The following is a 17715-nucleotide window of genomic DNA, read 5'->3' as shown; positions in this document are numbered from 1 at the left end:
TGGTCCTGCCCTTGGGTGGATACTGCAGTAAGAGAGCTGACTCCAACCCCCATGGGAGAGCTGGCCCTATACTCAGGAGAGACGACCCCACCTCTCACCATGGGCATAGGAGAGCTGGCTCTGCCCCTTGCTTGAGAGGGTTGGTCCTAGTGGCCCAGACCAACCAGCTCAGCTTCCACCCAGACTTATATACTGGGCCTTGGGTTGGCCCACCCTAACATCTATCCCATCTATGACCTGCTTGAGTATGGGAAGAGACTGGTCCTGCAGAATGATAACCCCAGGATCTCCATGACTCCAGGCAATAGCAAGATATCAGAGAGGAGTTTCAGTGAGGGTCCAATGATGATGGTATGCCAGAGGCCTTGAACTAGACCAATGACTCATTGTAATGAACATTTTGTGGGTGTGTCTGATTGGACAAAAGGGTATGTACTGTATGACACACTGCAGCGCCCAATGCTACTAGGACGAATGAAGAGGTGTTGGGAAAGATGGAGGAGCAAGCAGCAGGTTGGTTTTTTTTTTTTTTTTTTGCTGCTGTGATTTTTTTTGGAGGGGGTTTCTTTTGGGAGGCGATGCTACAGGGGTGAGGGGAGAATTTGGATGGACTGGGAGGTAAGCAGGATTGGGGTGCATAATGTAAAATTCCCAAATAATCAATAAAGAATTATGTTATTTAAAAAAGCAACATTCAGGTTGCTGGGCATAGTAGCTCATGCTTTTAATCCCAGCACTCGGGAGGAAGAGACAGGAAGATCTCTATGATTTTGAGGCCAGCCTGGTCTACAGAGAGAGTCCCAGGACATCTGGGGCTACACAGGGAAACACTGTCCTGAAAAATAAACAATAAAAAAAAAGAGTAGCATGCAAGTCTGGAAAGAGGACTCAATGGTTAAAAGAACTTCCTGCTCCCAGAGAGTGCTGGAGTTCGGTTCCCAGGACCCATGTCTGGTGACTCACAACTGCTTGTACCCCCAGCTCCAGAGGATCTAGCTCTTCTGGGCTCTCTGTGCACTTGCAATCATATTCATATACCCTACCACAAACCCAGACCTTAATATTATTATTCCTTCTAATAATAATAAACAGCACCCAGCACCCCATTTTTCTACAGCAAGAAGACACTAATAAAACAAATCACACTCTCTCCACATAACAGTGAACTGAAGTATGACCTAGTGATGATCACGCCCCTGCAGGTTTGAGACAGACACCGAGTGAGTAAGCAACAGCACCTCTTGAAGAACTCTCTGCTTAAGTGGGAATGTCTTTGCTTCACTTGACACTAAGCCAGACTCTCCAAAGAGTCTGATCTTTGTATTTATGCCCTGAAAAGAACTCCAGGTCAACTCAAGGACCAACCAGGTTCTGACCTCTCACATTCAAGGTAATGCAGCGTTCATCTAACTCTCAGCTCCACGGCTTTCAGCTCTGTTTCTTTAGTCATGAAATTATTTTCTAGATCATTTTGTGAAGAAACAACACACATGTTGGATCCAAGAACACTTAACTCTGTTCAAAGATGATTTGTGATCTGATCAACTACTCCCATTCTGTCTTGCAGCTTAGTGAATTCTGTGGCCCTCCAAGATCCTTGGGCTCCATGGACCACCATGGCAAATCCACAACATGTTCTAGTCAGGGCTTCAACTACAAATTAGCATATATCGCCGGAAGCCCACACAAGCAACATCTAAGCATTTCCTACAGGGGCACTAATGTTACAGCTCAAAATCATATTAGACTTCACCATGGAAACAGACATTGGGGGTTCACTGATTCACTTCCAATAAAGTTGCTTAGGACACCATCTGATGCACCACCCAGGGGACCTAAGCAAGAAATTTCCCTTCTGATTTAATAATACAAATTATGCATCTCCTGTGTAGACTTGGCTTTTTCTCTTTTGCTGGTCAATGAATGGTGTGTGGGATGGGGTGGGGAGACCCCTTCATGAAGCTATTTTGTGCACTGAGTCTCTAACCTCAAGCAACTCAATTAAGTGAGAGACATACTCTAAGAAAGTTAATTTCAAAACGGTGCAATAACTTTAGTGCTAGAGATACAGAAAGCTATGTTGCTATGGAGACAAGTAAATAAGTTGTATAAGTAATTACATTTCCATCTTTTTTGCCATAGTTACTGGAAGATAAGGGCTAAATGCTCTGCTCAGCTGAGTGTCAGCATCTGCCCAAGCTTTATTTGCTTCCTTTCTCCCTAATCTGGCTTTGCCATTTTATACCACTCAGTGCACTATATGCACAGCAAACTTCATTTCTGTTCAGAAAGACAGAGGTTAAAAATGACACTTAAAAATGTACAGTTTACAAAATCTCATGCCAATCACTTACTTTTTAAAAATTATTTTCAATTATGGGATAAAATGGAAAACTCATGAATGTTTAAGGGTGATTTTTTTTATATCCCATAAAGAAGCGTTTTCACTAAAGTATTAAAATATAGAAAAACGAAAGTTGAAAACTAAACAAGAGGCCTTATGTGTAATTGATATCACCTGCTTATTGAGAGACTGACAAGCGACGAGACCTGTAACTTCATTTCTCTAAAAGGCACCAGGCAGCTGATCCCGTGGAGCAGACGGCAATGCTCTTTGTTGTGGATCCCGCCTAATGCTGAAGAACTGCATGGAAGCTAGTTAGCAGTGTGATCCTCGGGATTCTCAAACAGACATGCCTTACTCATTCACATTATAATTTCTACAGTTGCTTAGTACCATCTTGACAGATCTACTGCTCCCCACATGGCAAACGTTTGGGCAAGACTTTGCAGAAGACACTCACTCACAGGTGTAGTGCACTTTCTTAGAAGGGCAGGCGCTGAGAGTTATGTGCTCTCTGACCAGCGTGACTGCCCACAGTGGTATGCACTCTCCAACCCTGTCTCGGGTGCTTGGAAAGATGGGACAAACCCAACCAGCCTCAACAAACGTAAAGCTTATCATCTGAGTCTCTCTTTTGGGAGTGTTCTTCCCAGCTAATGTCAAAAAGACTTTAGTTTTGCCTTTCTTTCTTCTCTTGGATCTTGTTCTGTACAGCAGGGATGGTCACGTGACTAACAATCAGTCGCTTCTGTTTTATATTTCATTTTCTCTCTCTCTCTCTCTTTCTCATTTGTTTGTTATTTATTATTGTGTGAGGAGGTGGGAGTGTGATGTGGAGGCCAGAGGACAAGTATTGGGCTTTGCTGCTCTCCTACATTATTGAAGCCAGTTCCCTCTGGTTGTTTCAGCCCTCCTGTGAACTCTAGGCTAGCTGGCCTCCAGAACTCCCAGCAATTCTCCCGTCTCTGCTCCCCTTCTCACCACGGGAGAGCTGAGATACAGATGCGATTCCAGATGCATACCACCATATCCAGTTTTTTTAACATGGCATCTGGGGATCAAACTCAGTTCGCCAGGCTTGGGTGGTGGTGGTGGGGGTCAAGAGCCTTTCACTACTGGATCATCTCCAAAGTCCCCTTTCTCTCTTTTAAAAGAAGTTCTCAGCTAGCCCCCAAGCTGGCTTTGAATTCACTATATAGCTATACCTGGTCTTAAACTCTTGATTCTTCTGCATACACCTGCCTTGTGCTGGGTGTACAGATGTGCACCACCCCTCGTTATTCTATGGAAGCCTAGGGATTGAACCCAGGGCTTCATGAATACCAGGCAAATACTCTACCAACTGAGCTACACCTGCAGCTCTCATTCTTCTCTTATAGTTACATTCATCACGAGTATAAGAAACATTGACAGAGGTCCTACATCCGAGTGATCTCTGAGTGACCTCTCCAGCAAGATACTTAGCTGCTCTGTGTCTGTTTTCTTAGCTACAAAGTGTGCAATCTAATGAGAGTTATTGAAGGAATTTAATGTGTTTTTCTTTTTAAATCTAGAGAGTGCTTAAAGGAATACATTCAAGGACTTAATGCTATGAATGCTACCATTTCCATCATCAGTATTGCTGTGTTATTAGGATAGCCATTAGTAGCAATAAAAATGCATCAGTTGATAGTCATCAGAAACTTGCCCTGGTTTGTGTGCTGCTGGATGAGAAAGCCTTCTAGCTGCCACTTCTAAAACTCCCCTGTAGTATGCATGCTATTGTATCAATCTAACAGTCAGCCAAAGAATTGCTTTCTTTCATTTTTTTTACTTATTCAGAATGCTTGTAAAATAATTTATAGCATCAAACAATAAGCTGTAGATTGCTTCTCTATAATAAATATTGTTTAAATAACACAGGGTTCATTTCTCTGTAAATCAAGTCAAAGCCAGACCTCATGGCACAGGACAGTAATTTGAACAACCTAGGAGGCAGAGGGAAGAAGATTCTGAAGTCAGGGCCTCACTGTCCTATGGAGTGAGTTCAAGGTCAGCAAGACCCTATTTCACAACTAAAAATAAAAAGAGGGCTGTGGATATAGTTCAAATGTAGCAGAGTTGCCAGCATGTGCAAAGCCTTACGTTCACTCCTCAGTACTAAAATAAAATAACAGTAAAGTAAAACAAATTGACTTTCATCGAGATAGCTGTATGACACTTATGGTCAGTAGTATATGTATTCTTTCTCAGGTTTTCATTTTCTGCACTTACCCTGGTTCTGTGACCACAGTCATTCATGCTTTAGGGCCTTGTGTCCTTTGCTGTGCTGTCTTGGATACTCTGTGGAAGAAAGACATTATTCATTACTACTACCAGTACTACTACTACTACATCCCTTCTCACCTCTATGAAGACATTAAAGACAGGATCATCCTTGTAGTAAGACTGGTAACATATCTATAGGCTACTTTGAATTATGTATGTCTCTGCCTTGACATTGTCTGTGAGACGTTTTGCCAAAGATCTAAGGATGAAGAAGAGATAGATGATAAAGAAACAAACGACAGAAATAAAACTTCAAACATTCAAACGTTACAAAGTCACTTTCTGATTGTGGGAGCTGACTGTTATTCATTGTTAACACAGATCAAGTAGGAAGTCATTGTAAGAATTTCAAGAGGAGAAAGATGTAAAAGGATTACCTTGATAATTATAAAATACTATAGCAACTGGGCTGGGGATGTAGATGAATGGAAGCTCCCTTATCTAGCATCTGTTAGGCCCTGAGCAAACGTCCCCTCCAACTGTCCCTCACACAACGACTATAGCATATTTAAATTCTAACTTTAAAACTAAAACTGTGTAGATATTCCCCACTTCATTGCCTCCAAGTATTTGTTGCCTGCAGAGAAAGATTTTTGCAAATAATTAAACCTGCAAAAATGACATATGATTTCAGGGCCCTTTGGGAACTCACCCCTTCTCAGGCTTCTGGGGCCTGCCTCCTCCAGGAAAGAACTAAGGGGCTCCCATGTGCTCAGGCTGATGTTCTTTCATGTGACAAGGGCCACATTTCCTACCAAGATCATTATGCAAAGTGTTACATACAGATGATCTTCTCTAAAACAGACAATGCCCCTTGGACTTACTTCTGCAAAGCCAAGAGCAAGAGGAAAAGCAGGGGAGGGCCCTTTATTTCCCTAATGCTTGTTTCTATCAAATACCACACACTCAACCTTTTTTGTTACCCCACCTCCACAGCTCCAGCTGTAAATTATCCAGCTGTAAATAAGCATCTAGCACAATCACACATACACAAAGCCTGGTGGACAACATTCTCCAGTGCTCAACTTCACTGATCATTTCTAGACACTAAGCACAGACAGTTGTAAAAGGGGGAAGAACACTGGATCGCCATTTCCCAAGGTATTCATTACTGGCTAGATATAGGTGTGGATTAAACAAATGAACAAGCAAACACCACCACCATCATTTACCTTGCTGCTTCACTGGAGATAGGTAGATGGAGGATGGATAGACAGATGTGTGTAGAGACAGACAGACAGATATGTGCATACATACATATACACACATAGATACCGAGATAGATACTACATAGATGATGGTGATACTGGAAAATTGAGGGGTTCTGGTAGAATTACCGCATGTTATCAGTGAAATTGAGGTCCCTTTTTTATGTTATTAGTCTTTTTAATAAAATAATTTAAGGATGGACTCGACAGGAAACTTGGGGAGAATATTACTAGCATTCAAGAGAAAAACTCCAGAGCAGGCAAGCCATAAATCTTGGGATCTGCCTGGAGAAGGAAGACAGGAAAGAGAAAGAGCCAAAGCCATTTAAGTTCAGCTGACATCGAGAACACATGGCACATCGTGGACAAGCAGCCACATGGTAAGGAGGGGGTATTTAATGAAAGAATGAATGAAAGTGCTGGGAAAAACATGCTAAGGAAAGAGACAGGAAAAGAGAAGGGAGGGCCATACTGTTCTGAGTCATTCAAAAACAGACTGACTTTCATAGCTGCATGTCTCTAACTCAGTAAGTGACGGCAGAAAGAGGAAGGATTAGGGGAAAAAAGACTATGTTACCGAATTAAGGTGGAAATTATTCCTCCTGTTTGTTTAGCCTGGTTTACAGTGTATCTGCGTTCCTAAGGGGTGGTCCCTTAGCCAGGTGATTGACATGCACAATTGGAATGTTAGGTTTCCATTCAGGCCACCCAGATGCCATTCTTTTGACCAGAAGGAAACAGTTTTCCATTAATGGACCTTATTGCTTCTGTATCAGTAGAAAAAATAGATAATAGATAGGTGGATAGACAGACAGACAGATAGATGATAGAGTGTAATATAGCAAACAATGATAGGTTCATTGGAGATAAATAAACAGGAAATAAGGTAACTCACTTGAAAAGAAATGATTGCCGGTTATGTTTGAATGGGCATTTGAAGGAGATAAAAGTGTCTAAGACACAGCCACTCTGAGGAGGAGACCTGAAGTAGCAACAGTGGTTAATGAAATGCCCTGCTCTAACCTGGCAGGCCTATGGCTTTCAGAGAGTGAGCTAAGGAAGCCTGGGAAAAGATGAAGTTTGGAAAGCTTTGGTGAGATTGCTCACTTGCAGCTCAAGGGGATGCTTCTGTTTCCCACGTGAGAACATGGCAGGGGAAGATGTGGTCAGTCCAAGAAGGTGAACTGGGTGACAGCTCATGCACACCATAGAGTTTTAGAATAGAACCCATAGCTCTGTGAGTCTCAGCAGGTCAGACTCTGCCACCTGCCCCAGCTTGCTGCACCAAGAAATGAGCAGTGGTGAAGATCAGAGAGAGGTTTAATCAACGTGGCCACACTGGGAAAGACCAAAGGGGTTTGTGGCCTCAGGTCTGTCTTCAAGGGACTGATAAAAAAGGGTACTAAGGAGGGAGTTGGGATAAATGTGCCTGACAGAACAGGTACCTGAGCAGACCAATGATCTGGTTCATCATTTTCTCAGTTCTGGTTCTACAAGGGGTTGAGGGGCGGGGGAGATGCTCTCACTGCCACCGCCTGGGGGAGCAGTCTGGTTCCCATGAGATGAGCATTTCTGCTCTTGCGTTGCAGCCTCATCATCCTGGGTAATTGCCCACAGTGGAGGGTGGTCTTTGCTGCTATGCTCATGGCTGCATGGGGATAGTTTTGGTATAACATGAAAGCCAAGCCTTAGGAGTTTTGATAATTTAGCTGTGACACCTGACAGAGAGTCATCAAGTTGTCTTCCTCACAGGAGTCTAAATCCTGGAACTCCTCATCATTGACCTCAGGCCTGGTACCAGCCTTAGAGTTTAAAAAGGAAGATGTGAATTGTGTTATAGACATGCCAATCTTGAGATTTTTGAAATGCAGGAACATTTGAATGCAAGTGACATTATTAGTATTCATTTCACAAATTGCCACCTTAATAATTCATATTTTATAATTTGCATGGTCTAGACTCTTGCATTGTTCTTGTGTACTCACCAGAAACTGTTGAAAAAAAATCTGGAAAATTCATATTCATGTCAATAATATTTCATCTAATTTATATAGAAGATTCTTTGCCTTTATTTACTTTCTCCTTAATTAAAAAAGTTAGAGTGATGGACATGAAACCCAGGGCTGCACACATGGAAGGCATATGCTTTCCCATTGAGCTGAACCCCTATCCCAGAAATTATGTTTGTTTGTTTTTTAAATGAATTGGAATCAGTTGTACCCTGCTTACAACTCTTCCCTCATCCTGAACTAGCTTCTCTGTATCGGTCTGTCTTCTCTCTTTGCCCACCACCAAGAAGATGACCTTACAAAGTTCCCCTCAGCTGAACCAACAGCAGGAACTTTCCCTAGTCATTTATTTCTTTGTCTCTTTAAGCTGTAAATCTTTCATAGTCTCTTACCCTATTACAACCCAGGACAGTCTTTCAGCGAAGCCTAGAAGCCATCTCTTTCAAACTGAACTTCAAGAAAGACAGAATCTGCTTCCCCAGCTCAGTCAATCAACAGCTGTGTGACAGGGCAAGCGGTAGCTCAAGTTAACAAGCAGCAATTAGCAAGCACAGAAGGCCCCTGTGTAGACCACACAGCCTACTGACACACTCCAGGACTCTTCTGTGAGCTCACTCCAACTGTTCCCAAGTTTTCTAATCCCTTGTTTCAGCAAAACTGGGTTTAGTTTCTCTTTTCCATTGCAACAGCCTTGAATAAAGTGTTCCTTGTCCTTTTACTTCATCCTTTGTAAATTTCTTGACATCTGAAGCAACTTCTTGATTGTAGCATGAATCTTAGAAGGTCTTATTAATAAAATCAAACCCAGAGCCAGGTATTGGGGTGAATACTGGAAGATCAGAGAAGCAGAACAAGCCACAGCCACCTCACCTTTCCAATTCCTCAGCTGATCCTGTTTCCTCAGACTGGAAGCCTCTGTGTCCTCATCACAATGGATCTCAGCTGAACTGCTGCTCTAAAGCCTAAAAGCTTAACCAGGCTCTAGTTCCTCATCCTCATGCCTTAAATACCTTTCTGCTTCCTGCCATCACTTCCTGGGATTAACGGCTCTTGTTACCACACCTGGCTGTTTCCAGTGTGGCTTTGAACTCACAGAGATCCAGACAGATCTCTGCCTCTGGAATACTAGGATTAAAGGTGTGTGTGCCACCATTTTCTGGCCTCTATGTCTATCTAGTAGCTGTTCTTTCCTCTGACCCCAGATAAGTTTATTAGGATGCACAATATACTGGGGGACACAATATATCACCACACTTGACAAAAGAAAATAGAATAAAATAGAAATTAAAATCCTTCACTCATTTGTTATTCATTTAAGAACCACAAAACATCAGCAAATCTTTTGCCTCATGTAGACTGCGGTGATAGTATTTATTTATGCCTACTGTTCTAAATTTAAGTGTAGTAGATCCACTAAAGATATTTCTAGAGGCTGAGGATGTAGCTCAGAAATAAAGCACTTGCTTAACATGCCAAAGGCCCTGGGTTCAACACACACACACACACACACACACACACACACACACACACACACACACACAGAGTTTTCCATTAGATCCAGATTGGTAGAACTCTGGTCTGGCTTTGGGTCCAAAGATATTCACCCACTTTGAATGATAATGATTAACTATATCTATATGGAAATATCACATCAACATACTATATTCATGTGGGAAAGCTTTTCTGTAGGCCTCTGATGCTATGTGTGCATGTATATATATATATTCATCTGCTTGCTTTATCATAGGCATCTATTTCCTAATGTTCTAAAGACTTCATGGGCTCCCTGTAATATAGTGACAGGACAGTTGTTACAGGGAGCCTCCCAAAGGCGACCCCTCAGACACAGTTTATAGCCAAATGAAAAATCTTCATTCTAGCTGGCTGTGACTACATTCAGATATTCAAGACTGAGGTATAGCCCTGAGTTTCTTTTTTGGGGGGGCGGGGAGAGCAAAACCACATCCTGGCATCTTGCTCAGCAGCAGCAAGGAGGCTTTGAGTAAGCAAGCAGTTTGTCAGAAGCTAAGATAAGCAGTTAGCTGCACAAGCAGGAAGTTAAACAGAATCTAGTAAGATAAGTTAGCTGGGGCATCTTGACCTTGGGTTCCTAAAATACAGGTGAGTAGTTTTCCATGACATTCTCCAACAAAGAGATCAAATTCTAGTTAAACCTGAAATGGCCACAGCAAGAATAGAAGATGGAGGAACCCCTGCACTGTCTTGCCCTGTCACACAGCTCGATCCTGATTATAGGTAGTGATCAAAATGTTAGCATTCAGAGCGAATGCATGTGCTCATCTTGCCTACTCCAATTTTAAGCAGTCCAGATCTTAGCCCACGGAATGGTTGTTATGTTATGCAATGGCTTACAAGAGGTCTTGGCAGGTTTGGACCAAGGTGCCCCGCGGCAGGTGAGACATGCCATGTGGGTGCACGGGACGACGGCAGTGTAGAGCGGTGGAAAGTTACTCACACGGCAGACATGGCATCCACATAGAAAGTTTTATTATTAGAGAGAGAGAGAGAAAGAAAGAGAGATGGAGAGAGAGAGAGAGCGAGAGAGAGAGAGAGAGAGAGAGAGAGAGAGAGAGAGAAGTGCATGTTACCTCTGGTGAGGGGGGTGGAGAGAGAGAAGGGGGAAGAGTTTTTTCTTAAAGGGACTTTACATAAGATGATGTCAGGATGCTGGACAGGTACCCATGGGGTGGGTCAGAATACTAACAATGGTGCTACCCACAATCAAGGTTGGTCTTTCCATTTCAATTAACTAAATCTCCTTCAGAGAAGTACCCAGAGCTTTGTTTCTAAGGTGATTCTAAATCCCATTGAATTAACAATCAAGATTACTCATCACAATGCTCAAAACCCTTGATTTTTATTTACAAAAGTAAAAAGTAGCACATGACCAAGTGTGCATTTTAGAAAATATGCAATTTGGTAATTGACAAAATACTCTGTCATCTGACGCCAACTAGTCTCATTATGAACTTCATTCTCCAGATCTGACTTTGAGAAGATCACAGCTGTCAGCCTTTGTCATTGAAACATGAATAGCAACAGTTTATCAAATGTGGTTGTTCAGAGAGTTAGATGAGACATGCTAATTATACTAACAGACAAAATTATGATAGTCAATATTTGCTGTAAAAATTATTCTTAAAGCTATATGTAATTGTCTATTCCCATAATCTCACGACTTAAGAAACTGAGGTAGGACAATTGCCAGCCTGAGCTGCATATTAGAATCCTACCTCAGAACACCACCACCAAGAACAGCCAGCAAGAGTAGGTAAAGGCCCTTGCTGCCAAACCTGAACATGCTGAGTTCAATCCCAGACCACGTGGGAGAAGGGAGAGAGCAGACTCTTACAAGTTGTCCTCTGACTCCACCTCCCCAAAGAAATAAATGTGCTGTGGGAGGATCCTTCTATATGCTGTGAATGTGTGTTGCTCTCATTGGTTAATAATAAAAGCTGATTTTGCCTATAGCCAGGCAGAATAAGGCTGGGTGGGAAAGCCAAATAGAGATACAGGGAGAAGGAGGGAGGAGTTGAGAGAGCCTAGAGCCAGAGGGAGAATGAGTCAGACATACAAAATGGGATAGAGGTAAAGGTTATGATCCTCAGGGCAGTACATAGATTAATAGAAATGAGTTAAGTTGTAAGAGCTAATTAGTAATAAGCCCGAGCTATTGGCCAAGCATTTATAATTAATATAAGCCTCTGAGTGTTTACTGGGGAACTGGTGGGAGAGAACCTTCTGGTTACATAAATGTAATTTAAAAACTACAATAACAAAAACAAAGCACACACCTCTTCCTCTATTTATCACAGAGCTAATTCTATTCATTTTATTTTCCTATTTTCTGTGTATTTTTCTTTTGTTCAGGATCTCACTAGGTACTCTAGGATGCCCTCAAACTCTTTATCCTCCTGCCTCAACCTCCCAAGTTCCAGGATGACAGCTATGCTCTACCACACCCAGTATCATTTTGTGTTCTGAGGGTTCTGACACTTATAGCTTCAGAAGAGGCTGTCTCTTCCACGACTATAGGGTATCTGGAGATTGCAAAGGCTTCAGATGGAACAAGTGTTTCACATACAAAACAAACAAACCCAAGCCTATAGCCCTGACCACCTCTTTATCTGTCTCTCTCAAAGCAAGCTAACACATCTTCTGCTCTTCATCATTGTTGGGCCAGGTACTTGGCAATGACAGGCTACCACTTTAACCCAAACCCACTGGCATTCTTCAAACCAGCCACTCTGAAGCTATGCACTGAGGCTAGACCTGCCCTTCCTGTGGAAATCCCAGGAAAGTCTCTGAAGCAGACCTTCTTCTTACTACTCTTACCCACACTGGTGCTCCTCTTGTGGTCATGTCTGGCACAGTCCTCCTGGGTGACTCTTTGTGGGGATCTCTACATCAATGAGCTTTGGAAGCTCTTTGTTTCTTTTGCTGCACTGACTTTTACTACATCTTTCTGTTCTAGTTTGGTTTCCGTTGCTGTGAGAAAACATTTAAACCAAGAGCAACTTGGGGAGGAAAGGGTTTATTTGGCTTACAAGTCACAGTCTATCATTGAGGGAAGCCAGGGTAGGAACCCAAGGCAGGAACTGAAGCTGCTTATTGGATCCAGTACCTTACTCTCCTTCAGCCACCTTTCTTATATGGCCCAGACCCACCTGCCTAGGGACTCTGCCCACAGTACGCTGGGCCCTTTTACTTCAATTAGCACTTAAGAAAATGCCCCACAGACATGACCACAGGCCAATCTGATGGAGGCAATTCACTGATTGAGGTTCTCTTTCCCCACATGTATCAAGTTGACAACCAAGATTAGCTATCACACTTATTTGTCATGTACATTTTTGGGACATAGCTATTACACAGATGGTCTCTTACTTTATATACTTTAAAAAATATCATTTGCTTTACTGTTTTAATAAAATTGCATCAGTGAGAACTTTCCCTGTTAGTAAATAGAAATGCTCATCTTCAGAAATGTCATCTTTTTTAATTTGAATGGATTTTCTGTAATTAATTAACTCCTCTTATTATTTAAACAGTTACAAAGGACCTTTATTATTCTTTGATTAAATATGTAGCAAAGGACTCTAGTATTTGTTCTGCTTTGCCACACTTTTATGAGATCTGGCTGATTCTATGGAAGCTAAGACAGTCCAGACTCTGTGTTTGTATGTGTGTGTGCATACATCATTGTGGGTATAGGAGTGTGCAAATGTGTGTCCATGTGAGTGTTAAGTCCAGAGGTCAACCTCAGTGTCATTTCTCAGAAGCAATCCTGCTGAGGATGCTCTGAATGTGTTGCTCTGATTGGTTAATAAATAAAGTGCTGATTGGCCAGTAGCAAGGCAGGAAGTATAGGTGGAACAAAGAGAGAGGAGAAGTCTAGGAAGTGGAAAGCTGAGTCAGGAGATGCTGCCTGCCGCCGCCACCATGAAAAGTGAGATGTATAGTACTGGTAAGCCACGAGCCACATGGCAACTTATAGATTAATAGATATGGGTTAATTTAAGATATAAGAACTAGACAGCAAGAAGCCTGAGCCATTAGGCCAAACAGTTTAAATAATGTAAGCATCTGTGTGTTTATTTGAGTCTGAGTGGCTGCTGGCCTGGGCAGGACTGGAGATAACTCCAGCTACACAATCCACCTTGTTTTATGAGAAAAGATCTTAGTTTGCCTTGAACTTGCCAATAGGTTACATTGGTGTTTGGCTATCCAAGGAATCCCAGGAATTCACCTTTCTCTGCTTCTCCTATACTTGGATTAAATGTGTACCACTCTGCCTAGCTTTCTTGCATGGATTCTGTAGTCAAACTTAGTTCCTCACACTTGCCCCCAAAGCACTTGACTGGTTGAGCCATCTCCACATCCTGAAACTCTCTTCCCAGTTAGCTTGTCAGACACATCTTCAGACCTGGATCTCAGTGCATCATTGGGTCATTTTCTCAACATAAATACTAACACTGGTACACACACACATGGATCACACACACACACACACACACACACACACACACACACACACACAGACGCAATCAAATTGTCACTTGTTAACGTGTGTCTTTATTTTACCTCTACCCTTAAATCTGAAACTGTAGAAAAATCAATGGATATGCAGAGATGGAGAAAAAAAATAACAGATAACTTACAACTACGTTTCATTGTTTCAATTTTGGTGAGAACCATGCTGGACAGAGAAAGAAATTAAGAAGAACGATATCTAACATCATTTGAGTGCATATGTGGCTCTGTCTTTGTTGAAGTTTAGCATTTATTAATTCAGGTGCAAATAGTTTTGTCCTGTTTTACAGGAGAGGAAACCGAAGCAGAGAGCTATTGAGTAATAGTGTTGAGTAATAGTGGGCATCTGCACAAGTGTCCATGCAAAGTCACACCTTGACACTGAGAACTTGGGCTGCAGAATCTGATGTCCACCCGACACTGTATAGTATCTTTGAAGCAGAAAAAGGGAAAGAGCCAGAGCAGTGGGGTTTCAGAACGGAAATGACACAACCATTAAACACACTGGAACTTTACATTGTTGCTACCAATTCCAGGAGTGTTCACTTGTTATACAGGAGGGGAAGGCGTGACAAACGAGGTTTTTGGTTTGCTTTTTGCTTTTGCTCACCAAATAAAGAACTAAGCTACAGACACAATGTGTGGGGACATGGCAAGAAAGAATTGAGCTGTTTTGCTTTTGTGCACACCCTGTACTTTCTGGCTTATTTTAAAAGCCAGTTACTTCTCACCATCTCCCAGGTAGCTATCTGGATGGATATCTGATATTTATATGGAGATAGCACCGCTGTCTCTACCCTGTGCATTCCTAAGCATAGAGGATTCATGTACTGTCTGTCAATTTTATTGACAACAAAATCCTTCTGCTTCATTGGTTCTGCACTCTATCAGAAGTCTTAACCTTCCCTGAACAGCCAAATCACAAATCCCCAAGCCCAGGGGCAAATGTCAGTTTTAAGAACTGTTTGATACTTTTTCCACCAAGCTATTTCAGAATTGTCCTAAGACCATGTGTCCCCCAAACAGTCAACCTCATGCTCAGTGCTGTTTCAGATGATGTGTATGCATTACTAAGACTCTTGGATAAAGATTTAGTTCTGAGTCACAAACTTTCCAAATGAGTAACAAAAGACTGTTAGCCTTTTGTTCTAAAAACCTATCACTGCTGTAAGAAATGCACTGTCATTTCAAAGTGTTACAAGGACATGATCAGGGCAGAGCTTTCCTTGAAATTTATTATCTGAACTTAGGAGGTATCTTAGTATCTGTCTTAGTTAGCGTTTCCATTGCTGTGAAGAGATACCATGACAATGGCAACTGTTATGAAGAAAAACATTTAAAATTGGGCTGCCTTAAAGATTCAGAGGTTTAGTCCATTATCATCATGGTGGGACATGGTGGCCTGCAGGCAGACGTGGTTCTGGAGAAGGAACTTAGAGTTCTCCACCTTGATGGGAAGGCGACAGAAAGTGGACTGGCTCACTGGGCATGGCTTGAGCTTCTAGGAAACCTCAAAGCCCACCTCTTAAGCGACACACTTCCCCAAACAAGGCCACACCTGTTCCAACAAGGCTACACCTCCTAATAATGCCACTTCCTATGAACTTATGAGGGCCAACTACATCCAAACTACCACAGTGTCTTTTGTGGTACTATATAAAAATACAGCTGACTGGGTGATTTATAAATAAGAGACATTTTCTGATTCATGGTCTTGAAGGCTGGGAAGTCCAAGATTGAGGGGATGTATCTGGTGAGGGTGTCCTTGCTTTTTCCTCCTAAGTAGAAGGCACAGCACAGAATGTGAGCATGAAAGACTGTGAAGAGAGTCTCCAGCCCTTTCATAATTAGCACCAATCACCATGAGAATGGAGTCCTAGCCCCTGCACACCTCCCATCTGGCTGCATCTTGTAAGGCTGTTGTATTGGGGATTAAGCTTCCAATACATGCTTTTTGGCAGGCACATTCAGACCTTAGCAAGGGTTGAGTGGAGACTAGCAAATGGTCAGATTATTTGTTATCATATGAGAGGCCAATTCACTTGACTGTAGTTAGACTTTGTGGATTCCATGTTGTATGAATGCAGTTAAATAATATATTACTTGAACATATGTACAGAGTTCAGAAAGGCATTTGGGCCTGGAACCAGTGTCAGAATCATTTTAATATATTAAATATTGGTCACTGTTTAAATTGTTACTACTAACAAACCCATCACTACCCTGGAGGGAATCAAATCTCTGTGTTTCTCTTTTCTATTGGCTTCCTTCTTTTCCAGTGTACAAGATAGACCAGTGGAGGGCACGGAAACTGGCCCTGGTAGGATAGCTATAAAGAGATGACCCACCAGAGAAAAGCCACAGTGGCCCCAACCTTCTGCTTGGCCCCTGCCCCACGAATCCTATGGATTTAAACCCCATTTATTGTGTAGAATGTTTCAGTAAAGGATACTTTTGTTTTGGTTTTGTTTCGAGGTGTTGACTGGTGTTGATTGGGATAGATTAAAGAGGTTTTCTTCTATGCCGTCATCCTGTCCTGAAGACCTCCTTTGGTTCTTCTGGTCCTATTTATATCCTAAATTCCAAATAGGTTTCCCTCATCTCCTTTTTGATATTGCTACTATTGTTTGATAGTACAAAGAAATTTTACTTGTTTAGCTCTTAAAGACAGCATCTCACTTGTCTTTATGCAGTGTAAAAGGCAGGGCCAGAGCCTAACCTCCATTCCCAGATGTCATTAGGTGGTCAGACACTTGCAGCATGTTGAAACCTGTTTATCATACTTTGCTTCAATATTGCAGTGTTCAGCTGAAAAACAAATAATGCCAATATATGAGGCAAGTGGCATTTTGCCAGAGGTGATGTGTATAACGGAAGTGATATTTAGAGAAGATTAACTTCGCAAACATAGGAAGGGTTGGAATGTAGTAAAGGGAAAATTTGACAAAGGTCATTCCACACTGTAGACATAAGCCATCATGGTTTGGGGCTCTGTCTGATTGAGAAAACTAGGATTCTCTGTTGCTCACATACCTGGAATTTAAAGCGTTTTAGTGATTATGGAAGAAGCAGGCTTTGCCCAGGCTTCTTTAGCTGTATAACCTGGGGACTCTATATGAATAACATTGATCCTGGGGAGGCTCATAGCTATCTAGGGACAGTGGAGGTGTGAGTGGAAGATTGTCGTTCAAAAAAGAAACATCAATAAAGAGGAGAGCACCACCTTTAGAAAGTGATCATCAGAGAAAAGGAGTAGAAGGGATTTATGTTAGCTGCTGTTGCTGTGCATTCAACACAAGGAATGTTACAAGTGTGCAAGAAACCCCAACATGTTTCTCTTATGGTTATAATGGTGAATATCATTAATATCTGTATGGTTTTTATTTTTTTGAAATTAATTATTGATTTGTTGTATCACTATAGAAAACAGCTTTTATGAAGAAAAAAATCTACTTAAAACTATCTGCATTATTCTGTATGCATTAATTTATGTCTTCATGCAGTAGAAAATTCACATAGAGAATACATAGTATTCTATATCTATTTCCTTAAAAATAGGTAAGTTAGCAAAATCTCTTATTATCACTAGCATTTCTGCAGATAAGTCTTTTCTTACCTTAAGTCTGATTATAAAATAAATGTAGCAAAATTCCTTGATCTACATGATCATAGGTATGTTAAACACAGCACATCTTTCTCTCTAAGAGTTTATAATAAAAAATTGCTTCCTGCTAATATGATAGCAATTTGACATTGATATAAAGGCTCAAGAGATTAAGGCTAAGTAGGATAA

The 17715-nt window shown here is 41.7% G+C and overlaps 1 long non-coding RNA gene across 1 annotated transcript; it reads left to right on the top strand.

Annotated features, from left to right (window-relative positions):
* The first annotated feature begins 3 nt into the window (after positions 1 to 3).
* LOC131895762 (uncharacterized) lies at positions 4 to 1891 on the top strand. Its single transcript, XR_009375256.1, has 2 exons — positions 4 to 513; positions 1163 to 1891. It is a non-coding gene; the product is annotated as an uncharacterized LOC131895762 (long non-coding RNA).
* The last annotated feature ends 15824 nt before the right edge of the window (positions 1892 to 17715 follow it).

This window comes from Peromyscus eremicus, chromosome 19 (genome assembly GCF_949786415.1).
Source record: "Peromyscus eremicus chromosome 19, PerEre_H2_v1, whole genome shotgun sequence".
Lineage (NCBI taxonomy): Eukaryota > Metazoa > Chordata > Mammalia > Rodentia > Cricetidae > Peromyscus > Peromyscus eremicus.
Note: the sequence above shows the minus strand (reverse complement) of the source record. Positions and strands in the feature narration are given on the sequence as shown.